Here is a 9770-nt window from a genome sequence, read left to right as displayed (position 1 = left end):
CATCTAGTCCCAGTCAGGCTGCCAGAAAACTGCAATCAATGAGTGACCACAAGCAAAACCAGCAAAAGAATCGCCTAGTTGAGCACAGCCCAATAACTGACCTGCCGAATTGGAAAACTAAGTGTTGTTTTAAGTCACCCACAAAATGTGGGTGAGGTTTGTTACAAAGATGTAGATGACTGACATAAGCATTTAGCATGGAATTAGAATCCATAACAAGCAGATTGATTTAGTGAGTAAAATTACCCATAAAGAAAAGCCCAAGTCTAGACATCTTAACTGCTAAATTCTGCCATTTTAAAAAAATTGATATTATTTCTTTACAAACTCTTATAAAAATTGGAAAAGGAAGCCATTATTACCTTGATGCTAAAGTCACACAAAGACATCATGAGATAAGAAAACTACAGACCAATATCTCTCATAAACATGGACATAAAAATTCTCAACAAAATACTAACAAACAAAATCCAGCAACAGATGAACATATTACAAAAAGGCCTGAGGAAACGTTTGAGGATGGTGTCTGTGTTCATTATCTCTTTTGTAGTGATGGTTTCATGAGTTATACATATGTCAAACTATAAGTTTAAATACATGCAGTTTAAGAAAATTTTGCCTCGATAAAGCTGTTAAAGAAGTACACTCACGGGAAAAAATCATTACAGCATTCGGCATGAGCAGTTGTGGATTTTTTTTTTTCTCTCTCTCTTTCCTATACTGTGGAAGAGCTGTGTCTGGTTAGATTTATTTCTTCTTTTAATGTTTTAAAGAAGTTCGTAGCAAACGGAAGGACATGTAATTTTCTCAGTAGGAAGACTTGACAACTAATTCAAAATATTTCATAGTTTAAGACCATTCAAAATTTCAATTCCTGCTTGAATCTAACTTGAGCCGTCATATTGTTATATGAATGTGTCCATTACGCCTAAATATTCAAATGTATTTGACCACGTTCTTTCCACTTGTGCAGAAGCTCCCTCTTCATTATAATTTGCCTGACTGGTCTCTTCTCATGGTTCCAGGTTTTTGTTTTAACCCTGGCTCCTCAGATCCTGCTTAACGTTCAACTGATTCATCCTGCAACGTGTGGGAGAACCCACAGCTGGTCTCTGAGAACCCACCGAAAGACGGCGCTCCTCTCAGGTGGCATCCACGTGAATCAGGAGCCAGCTGCTTAAAATATGGCAAGTTTTCCTGTCGAAAGGGGGCGCCATTTAAACTGACTTCCAAAAAGCAAATCAACATTTTCAGCGTCAAAGTACAGAGCGGCACCTGAAAACCAACGGAAGAGTCGTACGCTAAAATAAGATACGTCCAGACACTATCGGACGGGGAGAGCAGAATTCCTAGACATTCGTGCCTTGTGGCACCCACCTCACTCACTGGGTCCACCCAAACTCCTGGAGGAGGCTCCAAAAGGCCAAGGCGCTTTTCGCAACCCCAACACCTGCGTACCTGCCTGACCAAGGACTCCTTTAGTACAAAGAGAAGGCTGGCGCCGACCCCACTTACTGAATCACTTATAACCAAAGGGAGATTCTGGGACAGTGATATCTGGGTAAAGGTAGCCGGAGTGTGAAAAATGAAACAACCACGAAGGGATTCGAACCCTCAATCTTCTGATCCGAAGTCAGACGCCTTATCCATTAGGCCACGTGGTCCTTCGCTCATAAGGTGAAAGAAAAATTTACAAGTATTGAGAATCTGGGCTATTCTTGTTAACTGCAACTCATGAAAAATACCTTTCCCATCAATTTTACTTAAAAGGTGGTGTCATTGGTACAAAACCCAAGTAACTTCTTTTAAGAAGTTATGGTTAGAGACTAGGGCAAAATGGAAATTCTGCTTTTCTCCAAACTCCTACCCTTAGCCTGACACCAAATTTCTTTTCTTGACAAAATTTTACACTTGCATTGTAATGGCTCTTCAGTCGGTTGATTAACCTATTAAAAAAAAAAAGAAGACGAAGAAGCAAAAAAGGATTGAAATGTCTTTCTGTAATCACGGCTACAAAGGCTCGATTTACCTTCAGAATGAAGACAAAGTCAAAATTAAGACCCTATGGGAATAAGTGAAAATTACAAAAAAAAAAAAAAAAAAAAGACCGCTCCTGGCATTCTCTCAGCTGGGCGCTCAATCCTGACAAGACGTCTTCAATTAGGACTGAAATGAGAAGCGTCTTCCTAGGCCTGGCCCTTCTTGGAAACCGCGAAGAACAGGCCCACTGAGTACCCTCCAGGGACACCTTAGTAAAAACCCCAACGATTGTACTTACTGAGCAATTAGAAAATGTCCCTCCTTTTGTGCAGCCACTGGGTTGCGGGGTTGTGTGACTGAGAGGGAAGGAACCATTCTTCAGGTTAGAAAGGTTGGATTTTGAGCCATTTTGTTGTAGTTGTCTGTTTCCTTTCCAGCTCATTTCCCACAGCCAGTCTCATCTCAGCGGATCTCGACCCCCCATTAGTGATGGTGCGGGCGAGGAAAGCACACGGGTGGTGGGAAGGCACGCGGGAGGCCTGGAGGAGTCACTCACACCGCCTGATTTGGACCCTGTTCCTGAGGGGTGGGTGGGCGCGGTGAAAGCAACTCAGCTGGAATCAGAGGCATTTGGGGGGCCTCATTCCCCATTATTAGGAACTGCGAGGGCCTGATTTTGGTCTTCATCCAACCTGCCTTCTCAGAGCATTCGGGCTCCCCGCCCCAAAAAGTTTAGGCTACACAGATTTTTCACAATTTAGAGATGCTAGAGAAACAGCGTTTTCTCAAAAGCTTCTGAGCACCCTGCAAAGGCTGCTCTCTTTTGCTTTCTTTCCAGGAAAGCACCACCCCAGTTCTCTGGGCTACAGCAGGTCAAAGTGACAGACTGTCTGGGGTCTGTCCTTAACCCAGCCTCCAGTAAGCATTTAGGAACTGAAATCTAAAAGATGAGAAAGGTTAGCAAAAAATAAAATAAAAAGCAAAAGAAGAGTATATCCAAAAGGTGGATTAGAATGTGCAAAGGTGTAAGAAATTTTGCCGAACTAATTTGAAGTTTTAAATGAAATCATAACAAAAAATCAATTAAATTTCACTAAAGAAAAAACAGCAAATATGAATAGTCAGAAACCATTAAATTAAACAATAAATACTCAAAAATTTTTCCCACAGAGAAAACTCCAAACCCAGATATTTTAATCTGAAAGTTCTATAAAACATTACAGGGAAAATAATTTCAGCTGGACACAAATACTTCCAAATATAGTAACAGAAAGAAGCCTCTCCATCTCATTTTATAAGCCTACTTTCATCCTAATGAAATCAAAGCCAGGAAACATGAAGAAAGTAAAGGGACAATGTTTACCTCAGTACAGGGAGAAAGAGCATTGAATAAATTTCAGTGTCCACTAATGAAACAACAATCTGGAAATAGAAGGAAAGTTTTTTAACCTGATTTTTAAAATACAAAAATAATCTGTGGAAAACATAATACTTAAAGGCAAAAAATTCAAAACATTCTGTTTGAAATTAGGAACACATGAAGTAAACCAGAAATTACCACTTGTATTCTCTGCCAGAAAAGACCCTGATGCTGGGAAAGATTGAAAGCAGGAGGAGAAAGGGACAGAAGATGAGATGGTTGGCTGGCATCACCAACTGCATGGACATGAGTTTGAATAACTTCCAGGAGTTGGTGATAGACAGGGAAGCCTAGTGTGCTGCAGTCCATGGGGTCGCAAAGAGTCGGACACGACTGAGGAACTGAACTGAACTGATTCTCTACTAGACAAAAGGAAAGCAAAAAAATAAAAAGCTGTGATGACTAGAAAGGAATCAACAGAACTGACTTTTTCTTTTTAATAGATCGTATTGGCAACCTACTCCAGTATTCTTGCCTGGAGAATCCCATGGACAGAGGAGCCTGGTGGGCTATAGTCCATGGGATCACAAAGAGTTAGACACAACTCAGTGACTGAACACACACACATACATATGCTTATGTACAAAGATCAAACAGAAAAATTATTATAAATAGTGTCAGAGTTTTACCACATTTTCATGACAGCTATAAAATTTTAGTTATATGCAATAAAGAAATATCTAGAAATCATACAAAATGAGATATTATGATAATATTTCAATAACAAGGAAACATTCCAAAACAAATACAACATGGTTTCATCTATAGAAACTACAAACTAAGCATATTAAGTAATCTATTATGTTAAATACACATATATTAGAAGTAAAGCTTAAAAGCAAGAGACTGAATGGGAGGGAGGCTCTAGAGGGAAGGGATATATGTATACTTAAAGCTGATTCATGTTGTTGTACAGCAGAAGCTAATACAAAATTGTAAAGCAATTACCTCCAATTAAAAAAAAAGAAGAACTAAGGACTCAGCCATGTGCATGAGAAATCTTGGGAATAAATTATCCAGTCCCTTCAGAGGGCTGCATCCAGTTCCTGGCTGAAAAATTAACTGCAATCCCATGAGAGACCTCCAAGCCAGGGCCACCCAGCTAAGCTGCTTCTAGATTTCTGAGGCACAAAAATTGCTTGAGAATAAATGTTTATTGCTGTTTTAAGTTTTTTTTTTTAAAAAAGGCAAGGGAATGATAATCACAAGCATTAATATAGTTTTTATCTCAAGTGAGAAAGAGATGTGGAGTCGGGCAAATGGAACTCATAAAATAAAGGCAATATTCTCTTTCTTAATTGGTGGCTTTTTCTTTTTAAATTATTTTTAATTGAAATGTAACAAACATCCAGGAAAGTGTACAAACAGAAGCATATACAGAATACTTACATTTATGTAGATGTATCTCTGAATATATATGTATGTGAGTGAAAGTCACTCACTAGAATACTGGAGTGGGTAGCTGTTCACCTCCCCAAGGGATCTTCCAAACCCAGAAATCGAACCCAGGGTTCCTGCACTGCAGGTGGATTCTTTACCAGCTGAGCCACCAGGGAAGCCCTTATATATGTATATATAAATGTATATATCACTGAATATTTACAAAGAGAACATGTCTATGAACTCTCACTCAGATCTTCTGTTCCAATTTATTGCCACTATTTCTATCAAATTGAATCAAGAATTAAGTTTTGTCACCTAGGTTATCTGTGTCAAGAAATACCAGAAGCCCCTCTCATGTGCCTTCTAACTACTTTCTTCTTAAGGGTAATCACATTTTGGACTCTGATATCATCTGTTAGCTTTGCACATTTTAAATAACATATAAATAGAATTTTACAGTATGTACTCTGATGTCTGGCTACTTATGTGCAGCACTATGAGGTTCATCCATGTTGTTGTATTCAATGATGTTATTTGTATTTATATATATACAGTCATACACATATATAATCATATTGTATTAATATGCCACTATTTATCCATTCTAGTGGTTGATATATGAGTTATTTTCAGTTTGTGAAAATTGTGAATAGGGCTGTTAGGAACACTTTTATATATGCTCTTCTGTGGACTTGTATACAGATTTCTATTACAACTGTAATTTAATTTCTATTAAAACTGTAATTTAGAAATTGACCCCATTTTTTATATTTGCTGACAGCTTTCAAGACCCATCACTCTCACATTTAAGCCAGCCCATAAGAAAGTGCTTAAGCTCTCTCAGAGGGAAGATCAAACCACGCTAGTCCTGGTTCTCACTTAGGAATCTTCACTCCCCTCTCCACTCCACAACCTGGCCCCTAACCCTGTAAAAACCAAAGCCCATCACCTCTCCTTGCTCTTATTTTTGGAGTTACCTGAGAGCCTCCCTTAGTCTCCCCAGAAAACTTCATTATGTTCAAGATAAATGTTTTCATATCTCCCTGGTACATACGTAGCATTATCGATCTTGCCATTTGAATCATTTGGGTATGGTGACCATTTCATTTCAGCTGATTGATTGCAAGATGGATGTGCACTCATGAATGGACTTACAGAGTCACAGCAAGTGACTTTACTACACTTTTTTTAGCAAGCAGCATATATGATTTCCATATATCTGTAATTACATGTAAGGGAAATGGACAAACTGAAAATGGGAAAAAATAAAATATGACAAACTAGATGAAAAGATAGATGAAAAGCAATTATCCATAACCAAACAAACTCAGCTGGTGAATGCAAGACTCTATTTCAACTCTATTTCAATGCTATAGAAATGCTAGTGCCAGGTGGGCTAATGAAAAAAAATGTTATGTTGATTCAGGTTTTCTTTTGTTTACAAAAAGTTTCTTTTTTTAATTGAAGTATACAGATTCTATGTTAGCAGTTGCACAATATGGTGATTTGATATTTCTATTACAAGATAATTACCATGATAACTCGAGTTACCATACAAAGATATTACAATATATATTTTTTTACTGTATTCCTCATGCTGTACATTTTACCTTAATGACTGATTTATTTTGTAACTGAAATTTTGTGCCTCTTAATCTCCCTTACTTATTTCACTCATCCCTCCACGCCCCTCCCCTCTGACAACCACAGTCAATCCATGCTGCCCAAAGCTGTGAGAATGTGCGTATTCAACACCTATCAGACCCCTCCCTGGATGGGGACAACCATCCCATAATGGAAGTGAAGCATGTTTATTTATTTCCCCAGAAAATGACCTTCTCAAGTTCACTTGCCTTTTTGTGACGGAAAGAAGAGGGTCGCAGAGATTTACAATCATTCTTAGCGGTCTGCCTTTTTCGGGATTGGGAGGAGGCAGGGGGTTGGTACTTCCGTGAGGGGAAGATAGGTTTGTGATCATTCTTAGGGTTCTGCCTTTTTCGGGATCGGGAGGAGGCAGTGGGGTGGTACTGGAGTACTGAATCAGAACAGAACAGAACTGTAGTACTGAAATCTTCATCTTTTCTCAGGGATGAAGAAGCAGCGTGCAAAATAGGCCCTACTGGGATTCGAACCCAGGATCTCCTGTTTACAAGACAGGCGCTTTAACCAACTAAGCCATAGAACCAGACAAAGTACAACATCCGAAAAAAACTTTAAATCAATCTTCTTTGTTATTTTGAAAACTATCCAGATCTTTTCCAATCTTATTTATATACAGGTTGTGCCCATTTCAGAGACTGAACAAAGGGCTTGACAATGTGATGATTACTATGCCTCACAGCGACATAGAAGTTAAAATGAGGCCACAGACACCACATCCGAGTCCTGAATTTGAGTACAAATATTGTAATACATTATATTTCTATAGCACTTTGGAATTTACCAAAATTTGCCTCTCTGAACATCAAAGGCAACCCCAAATACTGAGCATATTATCATTCCTATTTTATATTCAACTGCAAAAACGTTTAAAGATTTGTTCAAGTTTGCAAAGATAGTGAAGAACTTGAGTTAAGACGAACTCATTTTCTGATGCTAATTCATTACCATCTGAGTCACCAGGGAAGCCCTCTGATGCTAATTAAACCATATTGTCAGTACAGCATTTTCGCAAGCTGCAGAAAGAAACAACCCCAAGAATCATGGTAGCTTATAGTAACACACCCTGCTCCTGCTATTTGTCTACCATGACTCCACCCAGGATGAGGAAGCCATCTCTACCGGAAACATTGATGGTCTCTTGACAAACGAAGAAAAAAAATATGGCAAATCAAGAACTGTTTCTTGGTGCCCAAAAGTACCATATCAATTCTGCTCACATTTTATTATCCAGAGTGAAATAAGTCAAATCTGGTATCTGTGGAGTGAGGCAGTACAATCATATCCCAGGAAGAGGCACTAAATACTTTTGAAAATAATAATTTTTCACAACTACCATCCCATAGAGTCTTTTGTGAAACTCATAACTTTTTTCTTTTAAAAAAAATTATTTGTCCATCTCTTCCTTGTCTGTGTTGAAAATGTTCAATTTTGTGGCTTTTAAGTTTTTAGTTTCCATGATCCAACATCGGCTGGACCATGGAAAAAGCAAGAGAGTTCCAGAAAAACATCTATTTCTGCTTTATTGACTATGCCAAAGCCTTTGACTGTGTGGATCACAATAAACTGTGGAAAATTCTGAAAGAGATGGGAATACCAGACCCCCTGACCTGCCTCTTGAGAAATCTGTATGCAGGTCAGGAAGCAACAGTTAGAACTGGACATGGAACAACAGACTGGTTCCAAATAGGAAAAGGAGTACGTCAAGGCTGTATATTGCCACCCTGCTTATTTAACTTCTATGCAGAGTACATCATGAGAAACGCTGGACTGGAAGAAACACAAGCTGGAATCAAGATTGCCGGGAGAAACATCAATCACCTCAGATATGCAGATGACACCACCCTTCTGGCAGAAAGTGAAAAGGAGCTAAAAAGCCTCTTGATGAAAGTGAAAGAGGAGAGTGAAAAAGTTGGCTTAAAGCTCAACATTCAGAAAACGAAGCTCATGGCATCTGGTCCCATCACTTCATGGGAAATAGATGGGGAAACAGTAGAAACAGTGTCAGACTTTGTTTTTTTTTTTTGGCACCAAAATCACTGCAGATGGTGACTGCAGCCATGAAATTAAAAGACGCTTACTCCTTGGAAGGAAAGTTATGACCAACCTAGATAGTATATTCAAAAGCAGAGACATTACTTTGCCAACTAAGGTCTGTCTAGTCAAGGCTATGGTTTTCCTGTGGTCATGTATGGATGTGAGAGTTGGACTGTGAAGAAGGCTGAGCGCCGAAGAATTGATGCTTTTGAACTGTGGTGTTGGAGAAGACTCTTGAGAGTTCCTTGGACTGCAAGGAGATCCAATCAGTCCATTCTGAAGATCAACCCTGGGATTTCTTTGGAAGGAATGATGCTAAAGCTGAAACTCCAATACTTTGGCCACCTCATACGAAGAATTGACTCATTGGAAAAGACTCTGATGCTGGGAGGGATTGGGGGCAGGAGGAGAAGGGGACAACCGAGGATGAGATCGCTGGATGGCATCACAGACTCGATGGACGTTGAGTCTGAGTGAACTCCGGGAGTTGGTGATGGACAGGGAGGCCTGGGGTGCTGCGATTCATGGAGTTGCAAAGAGTCGGACACGACTGAGCGACTGAACTGAACTGAACTGAAGTTTTTAGTTTGGGAAGCATGAGTATCAGTTTGTAAAGATAAGCTGGGCTAATGTGGGCATTGTAGAAATTCAGTCAATATAAGCTATCATTGCTATGTATTTGGGATGGGGAGTAGGAGAAAAGATGAAAGATGAAACCGCAGTTAGTTAAGAAGAGTAAGAACAAGGTAGTTCTTGACAGCAGCTGTACACCCAGATATACTCTCATCTGAGACTGTGACTGACTACTTTGCATATGGCTAATAGTAAACACTATTAATAGTGAACACTACCACAACAGATGGCAATCCACTCCAGTACTATTGCCTGGAAAATTCCATCGACAGAGGAGCCTGGTAGGCTACAGTCCATGGGGTCTCAGAGTTGGACACAACTGAGCGACTTCACTTTCACCACAACAGAAGATAGAACATTTCATCATCCCCCAGAATTCTCTCCGCAATATCTCACTTTTACTACTGTATTCAACTACTGTTGAATAACCATGATACATTTTATTCTGTGAAAGGATACATAGGTTTTTTCCCACTGAATTTTTATAAGCATTTGATGGTTTTCCCCCAGTTTACCCACTTAAACACTGCATCTAAACATGCACCTACAAAACAAACATCATCAACTTCCAACCAAACCACCCACTATCAGTTTTACAAACTTAACATCTCACTGACACCCACCCTTGCATTCAAATTCTAATTCTCCCCCTTGAATT

At 39.3% G+C, this 9770-nt stretch overlaps 2 non-coding genes across 2 annotated transcripts; both read right to left on the bottom strand.

Moving 5' to 3' along the window:
- Positions 1 to 1591: 1591 nt before the first annotated feature.
- On the bottom strand, positions 1592 to 1664 carry TRNAR-UCG (transfer RNA arginine (anticodon UCG)). Its single transcript has one exon. It is a non-coding gene; the product is annotated as a tRNA-Arg (tRNA).
- A 5230-nt stretch (positions 1665 to 6894) lies between these two features.
- On the bottom strand, positions 6895 to 6968 carry TRNAT-UGU (transfer RNA threonine (anticodon UGU)). The gene has a single exon. It is a non-coding gene; the product is annotated as a tRNA-Thr (tRNA).
- Positions 6969 to 9770: the final 2802 nt, after the last annotated feature.

The sequence above is a fragment of the Ovis aries genome, chromosome 20 (genome assembly GCF_016772045.2).
Source record: "Ovis aries strain OAR_USU_Benz2616 breed Rambouillet chromosome 20, ARS-UI_Ramb_v3.0, whole genome shotgun sequence".
NCBI lineage: Eukaryota > Metazoa > Chordata > Mammalia > Artiodactyla > Bovidae > Ovis > Ovis aries.
This window is presented reverse-complemented; position numbering and strand designations above follow the sequence as displayed.